This window comes from Onychostruthus taczanowskii, unplaced genomic scaffold (assembly GCF_017590055.1).
Source record: "Onychostruthus taczanowskii isolate IOZ18803 unplaced genomic scaffold, ASM1759005v1 scaffold15, whole genome shotgun sequence".
NCBI classification, from domain to species: Eukaryota; Metazoa; Chordata; class Aves; order Passeriformes; family Passeridae; genus Onychostruthus; species Onychostruthus taczanowskii.
In genome coordinates, this window is record NW_024498685.1 from 90,755 (window position 1) to 102,622 (window position 11,868).

At 42.0% G+C, this 11,868-nt stretch overlaps 1 protein-coding gene across 2 annotated transcripts in view; it reads right to left on the reverse strand.

Moving 5' to 3' along the window:
• The window catches only part of RASSF8 (Ras association domain family member 8), a 70,195-nt gene extending 58,327 nt beyond the window's left edge, over positions 1-11,868 (reverse strand). The window contains exons 1-2 of one of the 2 annotated variants that reach the window (XM_041398701.1): positions 11,781-11,855; positions 6,119-6,266 (exon numbers count right to left, since the gene is read on the reverse strand). The gene's annotated coding sequence lies outside the window, so the exon portion shown is untranslated. Of the gene's footprint in view, positions 1-6,118; positions 6,267-11,780 lie in introns of both variants that reach the window. The other variant, XM_041398700.1, reaches the window with a different exon arrangement.

Below are 11,868 nucleotides of genomic sequence, written 5' to 3' on the forward strand. Positions count from 1 at the left end.
TATTATTGATGCTGAATACATTTTTAAGCAAGTTGTGCTCACAAATGACTACATCAACGCAGGCAGAGCTGGCGTGTCAGCTCTTAGGACAGCCAGTGTTGACTCCAAATAAGCAGCTGATTTTCTCCCAGCCTGGGACAAGGTGGAATAAATACATTTGAATTTTATAGAAATAACCTATATAGGTATGTTTGCACACTAGTTTTTATTACCAGCCATCACAACTGCTTTGCTGTCCCCTCAATCCAAGACACAGCACAAATAAATCAGTTCCCAAAAAAAAGACAAACCCAAACAAGCAAACACATAAAAGCAAACTTACCTACATGGTTTGTGTCACAAGATTTGTTTGGGGATGATGGCTCAAATTGACCTGTGCCTAATCACTCTTTACCTCACCCTCTACACACATTTCCAATGCTTCAAATAAGGTTTGGCATTTATTAAATGAATGTAAGAGCATCTTACATCAAGACCAACAGATTATTTCCAACATATGGTATATTTTTAACAGCATAAGCTGACAAAGCAACACATTTTTACAGGTCCACATAAATCCATATTTTAAGTCTTTTTCCTCTTCCTTTTCAAATAAAACCCACGTCTGGAAAATGTTAATTAAAAACAAACAAACAAACAACCCAAAAACCAAAAAAAAACAAACAAACAAAAAAAACCAAACCAAAACCTTAAATTTCCATAAGAAGAGGCAAATGCAGGCACAAATCACCAATTCCCACATAGTCAAGTTCTGCCTCAGGTTCACACATTGTCAAATTGGTGACAATGAGCAAATAGGTACTAGGAGAGCAAACAATATTGTTACAAATTTTAGGACATGCCTGGCCTTTGCTTTAATAAAATAAAGTGACATGAATGAAGCACAGTAAGAACATCTTTTAACAAATCCACAGGGTTCAGAAGAACAGACACCATTTGCATCTCAAGAGTGCAAAAATACAAGGTAACCAGTCAGACACCCTGATGATGGGCTCAGCACAGCGAAATAGAATCTAGAATTCTTTTTAATAGAACTGATGGTAAAGAATTTCTCAAAGGATACGCCCACCAATTTGCTACTGCATGAATAGAAAAAACCAAAACCAACAGTAAAAGCTTCTAAACTAATACTGATTCTTTACTTTGTGATCTCCTTTGAAGGTCTGTATTAAATCTCAACATGAGGAATAAATCCACTGCAGGAAATCATGACAAAAACACAGGTTTTGAAAAAGGACTATGAAAATGAACCAAGTCAAACTACAAGATTTACCTTTGCTTTAATGTCTTACTTGAATGTCAGCTGTATTAGAAAGAACCCATGTTGGAGCATTACAGTTATTTCCCTTTTCCTAGTTCAAAAAGCACATGACTGACTTTATTAAAATACTGCAGGAGTCAGGAAGACAGGGAAAAGAAGGACACAACACAGAGCAAAATGAAAACTGCTGTAGAGCAAGATTATTTTGAACTTCCATCAGAAGAACATACAAACCCTCCCAGAAAGCTCTGTATGCTCAAACAGCACTGGCATTAGAATTACTATCCTTCAGGAAAACTGCAGTAAAAGTCACAAGAAAATATGTAAGAACAGCCAGTGGTTTATTTGCCACACAGTATCTGGGTACCAACTGCTGGATTACTCTTTACATCCTTCCCAGCTCCTGGAATTGACAGGGTACCGTAACAATTCATGGCTGCTTCCAATTATCTTACAACAAATCTGACTCTTCCAGTCACCTCCTCTCATAAAAAGATGAGCCTCTGATACTAGTCCCTTAAAATGTTCAGTATTCCAAAAGAACACCCTAGTTTACATTTCCTTTTGTTTGAGCTACTTGCTAGCAGAGAAGCTGTACCTCAGCTACATGCCTGTGCTATCCCACTCAAGGTGCCAGGTTAATTTACCTGGCTTAACATCGTTTCCAGGCATTTCCCCTTGGTGATGTGATAGCCACAGCACACACAGCCTCAGTGACTCACAGCGTGGCTCGCAGGTGGCACTGTTTGGCCATCATCACTCTACATCCGTGCCTCTGCCACTCCAGCCTGGCTAAGGAGCTTTTCAGGGCGCAACATAGGCTGTCAAGTTGCTACACAGCTTCATCAAGAACTTGTTCCAGAGCTGGACTTCATTACAGAGACATTACCCTTGGGCATGCCAACAGGCTCGCCCACTGAGGATGGGACATGCACCTACCAGCTGCTGATTTATGGTCTAATAATTCATCTAGTAGGCATACCTTTTATTTTTACAGGAAAAAAGCCACTGATAAGTAGTGGACATAAGAATGTCCAAAGGAAGTTCACCCTGTAATCTTGTTCAAACTATGGTTTGAACCCTGAATGAAGCAACTCAGATGGCTCCCCCTGCCAACATTAAAATCAGACCAGATATTCCCATCTGCCTTGTACTTGAAATCCCAGCAATGCAGAGGCTCAACATTATAGCTACACATTGTGACAACACCACAAGGGATTTAAATATTCTTTTTTCATGAGATCCTTGAACACTTCCAGGGATGGGGCATCCAGAGCTTCTCTGTGCAACCTCTTCCAGTGCCTCACCACCCTCACAGGAAAGAATTTCTTCCTAATATCCCATCTAAACTCTCTACAATATCCCTCTCTATAAACTTGAAGCCATACCCTCTTTTTCCCTCTTGTTTAATTTTCTACTCCATTATACAACTGTCTTCACCCTACCACATGCTTTATGTCTATGTCAGCAAGAAAAAGAAGGGTATTCTTAAAAATGGTGTATACATTGAATGCTATACTCATTCATACTGGTCAAGCTGAGGATAATGGAGGTCTTTTGAAATAAAATACAGTTTGTCCAGAGACCATTGTGGACTATTAAAGTAAACCATGCTCAGGAAACATATAGATTTCCAATTATTTAGGCTTTTGCATATATACTTACAATGACAAGCATGAAGGGCACTGTAAAATAGGAAAGAAATACTCTTGCAGCATATATTTAAATAAATCCAGTCATCCTTTGCTCTGCTATCCACAGTTGAAGCAAACACATTTTTACAAAAGTTGAGGTAATATTTAAGATTTTTAGAACAAAATAATATTGTTTAGAGATGGCACAGCATTTGTCAAGCACTTAGTACACCACAAGACTAAGACAAGAAAGTGTATTTGCCATTTCTTTCTATTTATGTGACATTTTTATCTTACAGTGTGTAAATAAAAATTCAGAAAATGTTAAGACTAAAAAAAGTCAGAACTTACTACACTAGTTTATGCTCAGGGAGGGAAACACAGGGCTCTTGCAGCTGGTAATACTGGTATATAATAATATGAAAATCCAGCCAACTGCATTTCCTTACCCTGTGCTGAGCATGAATATTTTTGTCATGACAAGTAGTGTACATAAAAAATATTTACCTGCCACAGGCACTTGAATATTAGAGTACAATAAAAAAAACACAAAACACTAAGGAATGTGACTGTATTTGACCATTCTGCACATCTGTAATGATTAACGTTTCTAAGCAGCTCCTGGAAAAATAATCAAAGCTGAAGAATGAAGGGAAAAGCAGCTGATAAATGAAACTAAGCATCTTGTCAAGAAAGATAAAAATGTGGTTAGAGGTCAGTGAAGGATAAGGGGAGGGAGAGAGTGGAAGAATTCTAGAATATTTCTGGTTAGGCTTCCCTAGAAGGCTAAGGCAGAGAGCTGCCAGCCACAAAAACGCTGCCTCTCAAGGAGCAGGGGAAATGAGCACTGACAGGACGTCAGGATCACAACAGGACAGGTGCTTCGTGCAAGTTAAACCAAACTCCTGGACAACAAAACAGCAAAGCAAGTGTTCCCCCTGCTCTGCTCCAAATACCTCAGCAGCAGAGGAATTGGAGGAATGCTCTGTGGCTGGGAGATGCAAAGGGAAAGTGCCGGTGTCTTTCCCTCCCATCCAAAACCAAAAGCTGGGCCGCAACTTAGAGGGGCATCTGGAAAGCCACAAAGTCATGAAGGAGTGTTTAGGAAGCTTGGTGGCAGGGCAGAAAGGGGTGGCAGTGCCATCAGGCAGACACAGGGAGCACAGGAACAAGTCACTATTGGGAAGTGCTAAAAGAACAGCAGCAGGAGAGCAGCAAGGGTTGGGAAAGAGCCCCGTGTTTCAAAAGGCACACTGTGAATGCAGCACAGAATCACAGAATGCTCTGGGTTGGAAGGGGCCTAAAGACCATCTCATTCCAACCTCCTGCCATGGGCAAGGACACCTGCCACCAGCCCAGGTTGCTGATCAAGGCTGATGAGGAGCTTTGCAATGAGTTACAAACAGAAGACCAGCAACTCCTAATAGACCCAAACCTCCTTCTGTCTTGCCAAAAGTTTAAGTAAAACCAAACCCACCACCGGATAACATTCTAAATTGTAATTTCTGGCTGCTGTCAGGAGCCCAGCTCTCTCACACCCTACCTAAGGAAGGTGAGCCTCTTCTCCTAAGTTCTGCCTCAGAAAAATGACCAGCCCTTGGCACACAACTTGCCAACAGCAAACCCACACCCAGCTCCCTTCCTGTAGCACACACCACTTCCTAAAGGTATGTGCCTCTTATCTTCCAGCCTTGCCCACATGGTCTGCAAGTTCCTTTGATTCACTAAAACCACAAGGGAGGCAAGCAGCAGGCCTAAAGTACAATATTATCTTAACTCTTTAGTTATGAGATCGGACTAGCTTTTGTTACAGCTGATCACCATCACAGATGTTCATCCTCACTACATCAAAAGCCATCTAAAGACAGTCTCTGTGGTCTCACACAGGACAGCTTAACCCCAAGTAGCCCTGCAGTGGTCTGTATCGAGCTGGTCGCTTTCTGGTCTGTTCCTGGGAAATAAGGGCACAGCAGGGTACCAGATTCATTATGACAACTTTGTACATTTCATTTTGTTTTGCTCCCTTCTTCCATTCTTGGAAGAAAAGCCCAAAGACTTTTAATTTATGGTATATTTCAGTTTGAAACAAAGAGTAAGTTCACAGGACATGAGGGAAGCAGGTAAACTGCTAAGCAAATACATGAACTGCAGTGAAAGAACACGGGCAGTAAAAAGGAAAACTCAATTTCTATTCAGAGTATGTAAAACTCTTATTAATTTAGTCATTTTCTGCCAGAACTTGTTCACTGGAATGATTTCTGACAAAAGATTCTACTACACTCTACCAACTCCTTAAAAAAAAACCCCTATGTTCCCTTGTATGCTAAATAGCCTTTGTTATCTCTTTGGAGTATCAGGTTACCAATTCCAATCCAATTAGCTACATGAAAACACTGCATTGTATTCAGTGTGACTGTTCTTTGTTAGTCCTGAGCTCCTCTGTGCCACTTCCACTGCTCAAAACACAGTCTCCAACTCAGCTTATTCAAAGTTTCTGTCCTTGCCCGCAGTGAAAACAGTGCAAATGCTTGGATTGACTTGGAGGCAGGGATGAAGCCCAGGGCAAACTTGCTTAAAAAAAAAAAAAAAAAAAAAAAAAAAAAAAAAAAAAAAAAAAAAAAAAAAAAAAAAAAAAAAAAAAAAAAAAAACCTGAAAAACCACCATAATCACTTCCTGGTGGGCAAGGACAAGGGCATTCAACCACTGCCACATGTTTTTCTCCAGACAGGAATTATTATTCCAGATACAACTTAGTTAATATTGCCAGCCACACAGCTACAATGGCACATTTAAGAATTTGCTCTCTTGATTCCCAACACCAACTTCTAAATATTATCAGCTGTGGCATCTTCATACTTTCTTCTCCAGGAAGATGCTGACATGTGCAGCCACTGATGAGTTCCTTTTAACTTTCCCTCATAGGTCACATAGAAGAGGGAGAAGAAAGACAAGGACAGACACAGATTTTACAAGTGTTTAAGTGCCTAAAAATGGTGCAATTTAATATGGAACTGGGGGATTTGCATCAATGAGTGCTCTCTTCTGTTTGCAAGGCAAACTGACTTCTTTATAAATTTCACTTAATGCCACTAGTTAGAATAAGCATTAGTATCAATCTATTGGATAATTCCTATTAATTCACTAATTGTCAAGGTACATGCAGCTTTTATATGGCTTCAAGCTTAGTATTTAAGAAACACAGACTGACAAGCAAATACCTACCTTTTAGAAAGCAAGAAATTATGCTCTGCTCTCAATAATCCCATTTTACTCAGAAAGAGGTAATCACCATCAGCACAGGCATGGCAGGAGGGAGTAGAAGGCAGAGGAGAGAAAGCAGATCAGATCTGTTGAAGATCTCCAAACAGCCCTGTGACAAGAACAGCAGACCCTTCAACCCCTAAAGCCACAGTCTTCCCACTTCAGCACAGACACAAAACATCTGGCTGCCCAGTGGAATTACAGCCTCTCTTTATCCATGCTCACAGAACTGCTGACTGAGAGTAAAACCTTAAGTTTCCAAAGGTTCTTCCGGAAACTCCAAACTCCTTTCAAACAACAGCTTGGAAACATTGACACACACTTCAGGAGTCCAAAAACATTTTAGCAAAATACTTCCAGTTCACTTGAAGCAAAAGGAAGTCCCAGCTCTGAAGATTCCTGGGGAGAACACAATAAAGAAAGCACTGAGAGCCTGGCCAGTTTAAAACTGGACAATGCAGAGGAACATCAATGTACAGGCTGGAAACATGTCAGGTACTGTTGCAGGAAGGGAAGTAAAACTCAAGGTTACATTGAGTACAGCTTTCAAAGCAAGTAAATAAATTCAAACTACGATGTCAAGCCTGGAGCAAGGGCAGAAGCTGGAAGTCAGCTGCATTACACATTTCTAGAAGTTTCCCTCCCCCTTCCACTCAAAGGAGTAGTAAGGCAATAAAATCTGATGTCTCAAAATACCATGAAACCATCACGACCGCCAACATGGGGAAAAAGAATTCTCAAAGGCATAAATGTCACATCACAGTACTAAGGAGGGAGCAATACCACAGGAGAGGACAACATTCAAGCTCACCTTTAAAGCTGTGATGCTTGCTAGCAGGCGAAAAACAAATCCTGGAGTGCCTCACAACCCTTCCAAGCTCAAATATCCTCTTAGTGCATCTGCATGAGCATTTTCCATTGACAAAGAAGGTTAAGCCCTCTTAGCTGAAACATACATTGCTCTATCTACAGTGCTCATTCCAATCCTCAAAATTAATGTCAGTCCCATAAAGAAAAACTTCAGGGAACTTCACAGGTTATCCATGGATTACTTGTAGCCTCTCTGCTAATATTCCACTGTCTGGGACCACATAGAACACACAGGCCATGATATGAAGATTCAGTTGGCAATGACGGGTGTACACGTGTCTTGCACAGCAGACGCTAATGCTGGAATTTAACTAAAAACATAACTTGGAATTCTGCAGGATTTTTAGTTACTGTGGATGAAATTGTGAAGTGTTTTCCCAACCTCAATTTGACAGAGCACAACGTAACTGGCTGCCATGTAACTTTACTGCTCATATGTTGGAGCTGAAATTAATCCAGTAATGTATATCACTACCTTGGGAGACACAAGTGATCAACAGATCACTCTCTGCAAACTATCCCATACCTATGGGAAAAAAAAAATCTTTTTATAAATATTTACTCATTTAAATTACAGATCTATCTTGCTACCTGCACAGAGGAGACTACAGAGATAACAGTCTGTCCCCATTACCATTCCTCCCTTCTTGTGCTAAAGATAGCATGGAGAGTAAAAATAAATAAATCCTCAACAGCATTAGGAATTAGAATGTTGAAAGATACCCTAGATGAGGAACCTTATCTCTCCTGGCTGGCTGGGAGGGCAGGGGGCTCTGGCCCACAGAACTTAAGCCTCCCCTAGGTGGTCTCTTGCAGCAGGCTCTACTCCCAGCTGTAATTGCTCATCAGTCCTAACTGGATGCCTGACCACTCTGGAACAGTTCAGTAGAGTATTTAAACAGATGGATGGTACAGGCCACTGGAACAAACCCCATTTTTCCCTGGCTGCAGCTCTCTTTCAGTGCATTCCTTTGAAGTCTGTTCCACTGAGGAATAAACAACAGCTGAGAAACATGTGTTATCATACAACACCGAGCGCAGCCACAGCACTGCACAGCAAGATGCTTTTGTGCAATAATCCTGCACTACAGCAAGCATTACAGGGTCTTTTGGTGTGGGTGAGCCCATTTTCCAAGCACAACAAGAAAGTAAACAGATTCCTCCCTCCTTAAGGAGTGACTCAAAAGCAGAAAGGTGAATTACGCAGGTTTCTCAAGCGCCTGTCAGCTGAAAGCTCACAGTGCCTGTCTTCTAGAGTCCTCTCAGATACATTAACACTCTCCATATTTGTCATCACAAAGATGACCAGATGCTTGCAGAGATACAGGTGAAGTAACAACCCAGAGGGGTCTGCAGTTCCCCTGGCAGATGTGACAAACCCCTGTATCTACAGCTCAAACCCACCTACCTTTCCCAAGCAGGATAAGTTTTGTGATCTCAACTTCACAGGTGACAACTGGATAGAGACTCAGCAGGATGGCACTGCTCAGTGCACACAAGACCACTCAACCCCCTCCCCACACTTTATCACCACAGAGAGAGGTAACATACAGCCTTCAGAAGAGCCAGGGGAGAAAACACCATGACCATCCCCTTATCAGCCAGGAAAACCACTCCTGTCAAAGGCATGAGATCACTGCATACTTTGAAGGGGAACAGTAAGGGTAAGAAGAATTAGTTATTTATGAAACTGAATTTGAGACTAGATTTGCTGTCCAGATTCAGAAGCACAGCGCTGGCTATGTGCATATGCAGGAGGACAGCAAGTTATAAACACACAAACACTCCTATACTTGTCCAATAGCAACTTTCTACAGAACCGAGTATCATTTTCCCTGGAGAAAAGCAACAGGTCAAAGCCTCACACTCACAAAGTACCCCAGTCTCAAATGTTACAGGAAGGCAGGCATTGAGATTGTAATAAATTTCATCACACTGTAAAGTCCCAACCCCACTACAAAAAAAACAGGAAAACCCAGGCTTTCAAAAAAGCCCCAGAAAACATTTACATTTAGTGTCAAGATACAAGTCTTAAAGACTTAAAAACCCAAACAAAAACCCTAAAATTAGAAAGCAAACACACTGGTCGACTGAGCTAAGTTCATAATTACAGACCTCTCAAAATAAAATTATCATGAACAGCAAGCATCACGCCGAGGGGGGTCCTCAGCCTAGTCCTCACAGCACAGTTTTCCACTCTGTAATTCAGTTTAACAGTTTCTTTTTGGAGAGGTCAATGCTGTCCTTCATAGTCAGCTTGAGTCAGACTTAAGGGACCATAGCAAAAGCATGCACCGATACTGTCAGAGATATTCAGAGGATAAAAATAGCCCTAGTCTCAAAACCTTTGCGGCAATGTAAAAATCCAGTGTTGCTCCAAATAAATGGTGATGCTCAAGATCCCTACAACTTTCCAAGAAGGAGTATCAGCACGAGCCAAACTACCACCTTATCAGCAATCAGGACGACAACTGAACATTTAAATGCAATTATTCTTACAAATAATATGAAATAGCACTTAAGAGAATCAGGGCAATCTCAGTATCCTGGGAGGTGCAGGCAGGAAGGCAGTTTAGCAGGAGGTCACACTGCCCTGCGATGGCAGAAGCAGGAACAGAACCCACCATCATCAGTGCTCAACTGCACTTTCAGCAACTCTATCTCCTTCATTCCTTTTCAGAGCTTCCCTCAAGCAGATTTTAAGAAGTTATATTAATCAACTTAATCTGGCTCTTCAGAATTGTTGCTGGTGTTTCCAGTAATGGTTCAAAGTAGTTTTGAAAGACTTAAAACTTCTTGCTAAATATGACTTAGTATTTTTCTCCTCCTATTTCCCACTATGCCAAACACTTCATCTCCAGAAAAGATTAAAAACAAGATTAATTCAAACAATGGATCAAATTCTACTGGGCTCCCAAAGGTGGAAAGGATGGAGAGATTACTTAACTGTAAGAAGTGAATCACCTTTATCTCTCAGTTGTCCTAAAGGGCACACAACTAAGTACAATGAATCCCAAGCAGTCATTTCAGTTTCCCCAGCAATTAATTCCGTATCAATTTTTTTTTTTTTTGCTCTAAGACTCAGAGAAGTACTTCCAGTTTCACGTCTAGTCTACTTTCCAATGAGATCATCAAACAAAAAGTTAATCCGAAATTAAATTTTCTCTCTAAAAAAAAAAAAAAAAAAAAAAAAAAAAAAAAAAAAAAAAAAAAAAAGCCGGGGAAAAGTAAGGCTGATTTTATTTCCAGTTCAGCCACGTGGTATTTTGGACTTTTGGAACAGTACCTATCAGAAGAGGCAATGTAACAGAAGTAAGAACCAACCCCAATCAAAAGAGTTCATTCACAACCTACACATTCTCTACAGAAAAAGACAGAGCCCTTTACTTTCACAGCACTTAACGCAATGGCACCGGGCCCAAACACAATTAGCAGGGAACCTGAAAGCTCTTAAACAGGTGTCTTGCAGAAATCATTAGCCAATTGATTTGATCGCTCTCCACAGCCCGGCAAACACTCAATTTCAACGTGTGATACTGACCAGAGCTGAGGCAGAAATTCACAGTTCCTCCGAATCAGATTTCCTAAACCTCCGACAGCACTTTTTGCCACAGAAGCGAGCAGTTTCCTGCGATTTTGTTAAATGTGTCAACCTCCGACACACCTGCAGCTTGGGGATGGGAGGCGTGACAGGTGTAATTCCAAAGGGGTCACCGGAATCTGTAACCTTCCCCCGCCCCCTTATATCCCACACTGACGAAACCCACGAGCAACACTGAAATGCAGTTTAGGACTACGTTTAAATCACCATTCTGCTGGACAGATAACAGGCTGGCACACACCAGACTAGCACAACCCCAAACCGGACCCTGGAGCAGACCTCCCCAACACCACTTCAGAGCTGGAGAAAGAAAGCAGCAGAATCTATTTCCTTAAAGTTCATGCCTCTGTATTCTCCTACCGCACTGCATTTGCTTAAGCTTTACTCATCAATAGTACCCCACCAGAAAAAAAACAAACCAAAAAGTCTCATGCATTCCCTGCCGGCAAAACACATTTTCTTCTAATCTTTCTTCTAACTAGGGAAGAAAAAGAGAGAGGGAGGTGTTTGGGGCAGGAATAAAAGAGATTAATCGTGAAACAAACCGGCACTGCCCGAAGAAGGGGGAGAAGAAAAAAAATACCAAAACAAACAGTCCACGTAGCAAAAGGGGGGGAAAAATGAAAAGGACAAAAATAGGTTTAATTTTCTTTCCGGTGACAGGAAGAGAAGGGGAAAGAAAACTACTACAAAGATTTCCTTGTGTAAGAAAAGTAGGTTTTGAATTCCCTTCCTCAAGGACACCGAAAAATATCCCTTACTTTTCCACGCGATGCCCAGCGGATGCCAAGAGGAAAAGCCGGAGGAAGCCGGGGAAGTAGCGAAGGAAGAAGCGAAAGGAGCGAAGCGAGTGCGAGAGGGGGAACGCCAGAGCCAAAAATAAAAAAAAAAAAAAAAAAAAAACCAAAAAAAAAAAACCCCAGAAACAACAGGAAAAGAAAGCGAAAAAAACCAAGAAAATCCGAAGGGCGATTGGAAACGGGCGAGAGGGACGGGAAAGTTGGCGAGTGAGTAGGAGGCAAGGAGGGGTCACAAACCCCCCAGCGGGGACGAGCCGGGAGCCGCCGGAGAGGGGTTGCGGAGCCGGGAGAGCGAGCGAGGGACGCAGGGAGCGAGCGGGGCAGGGGAGCAGAGCAGGGGAACAGGACTTACCGCCCGTCCCCTCGCTCGCCGCGCCGGCAGCGGCTCCGGACGCCCGTCCCGCGGGGGCTCCGGGGCAGCGCCAGCGGCCGGCGGCCCG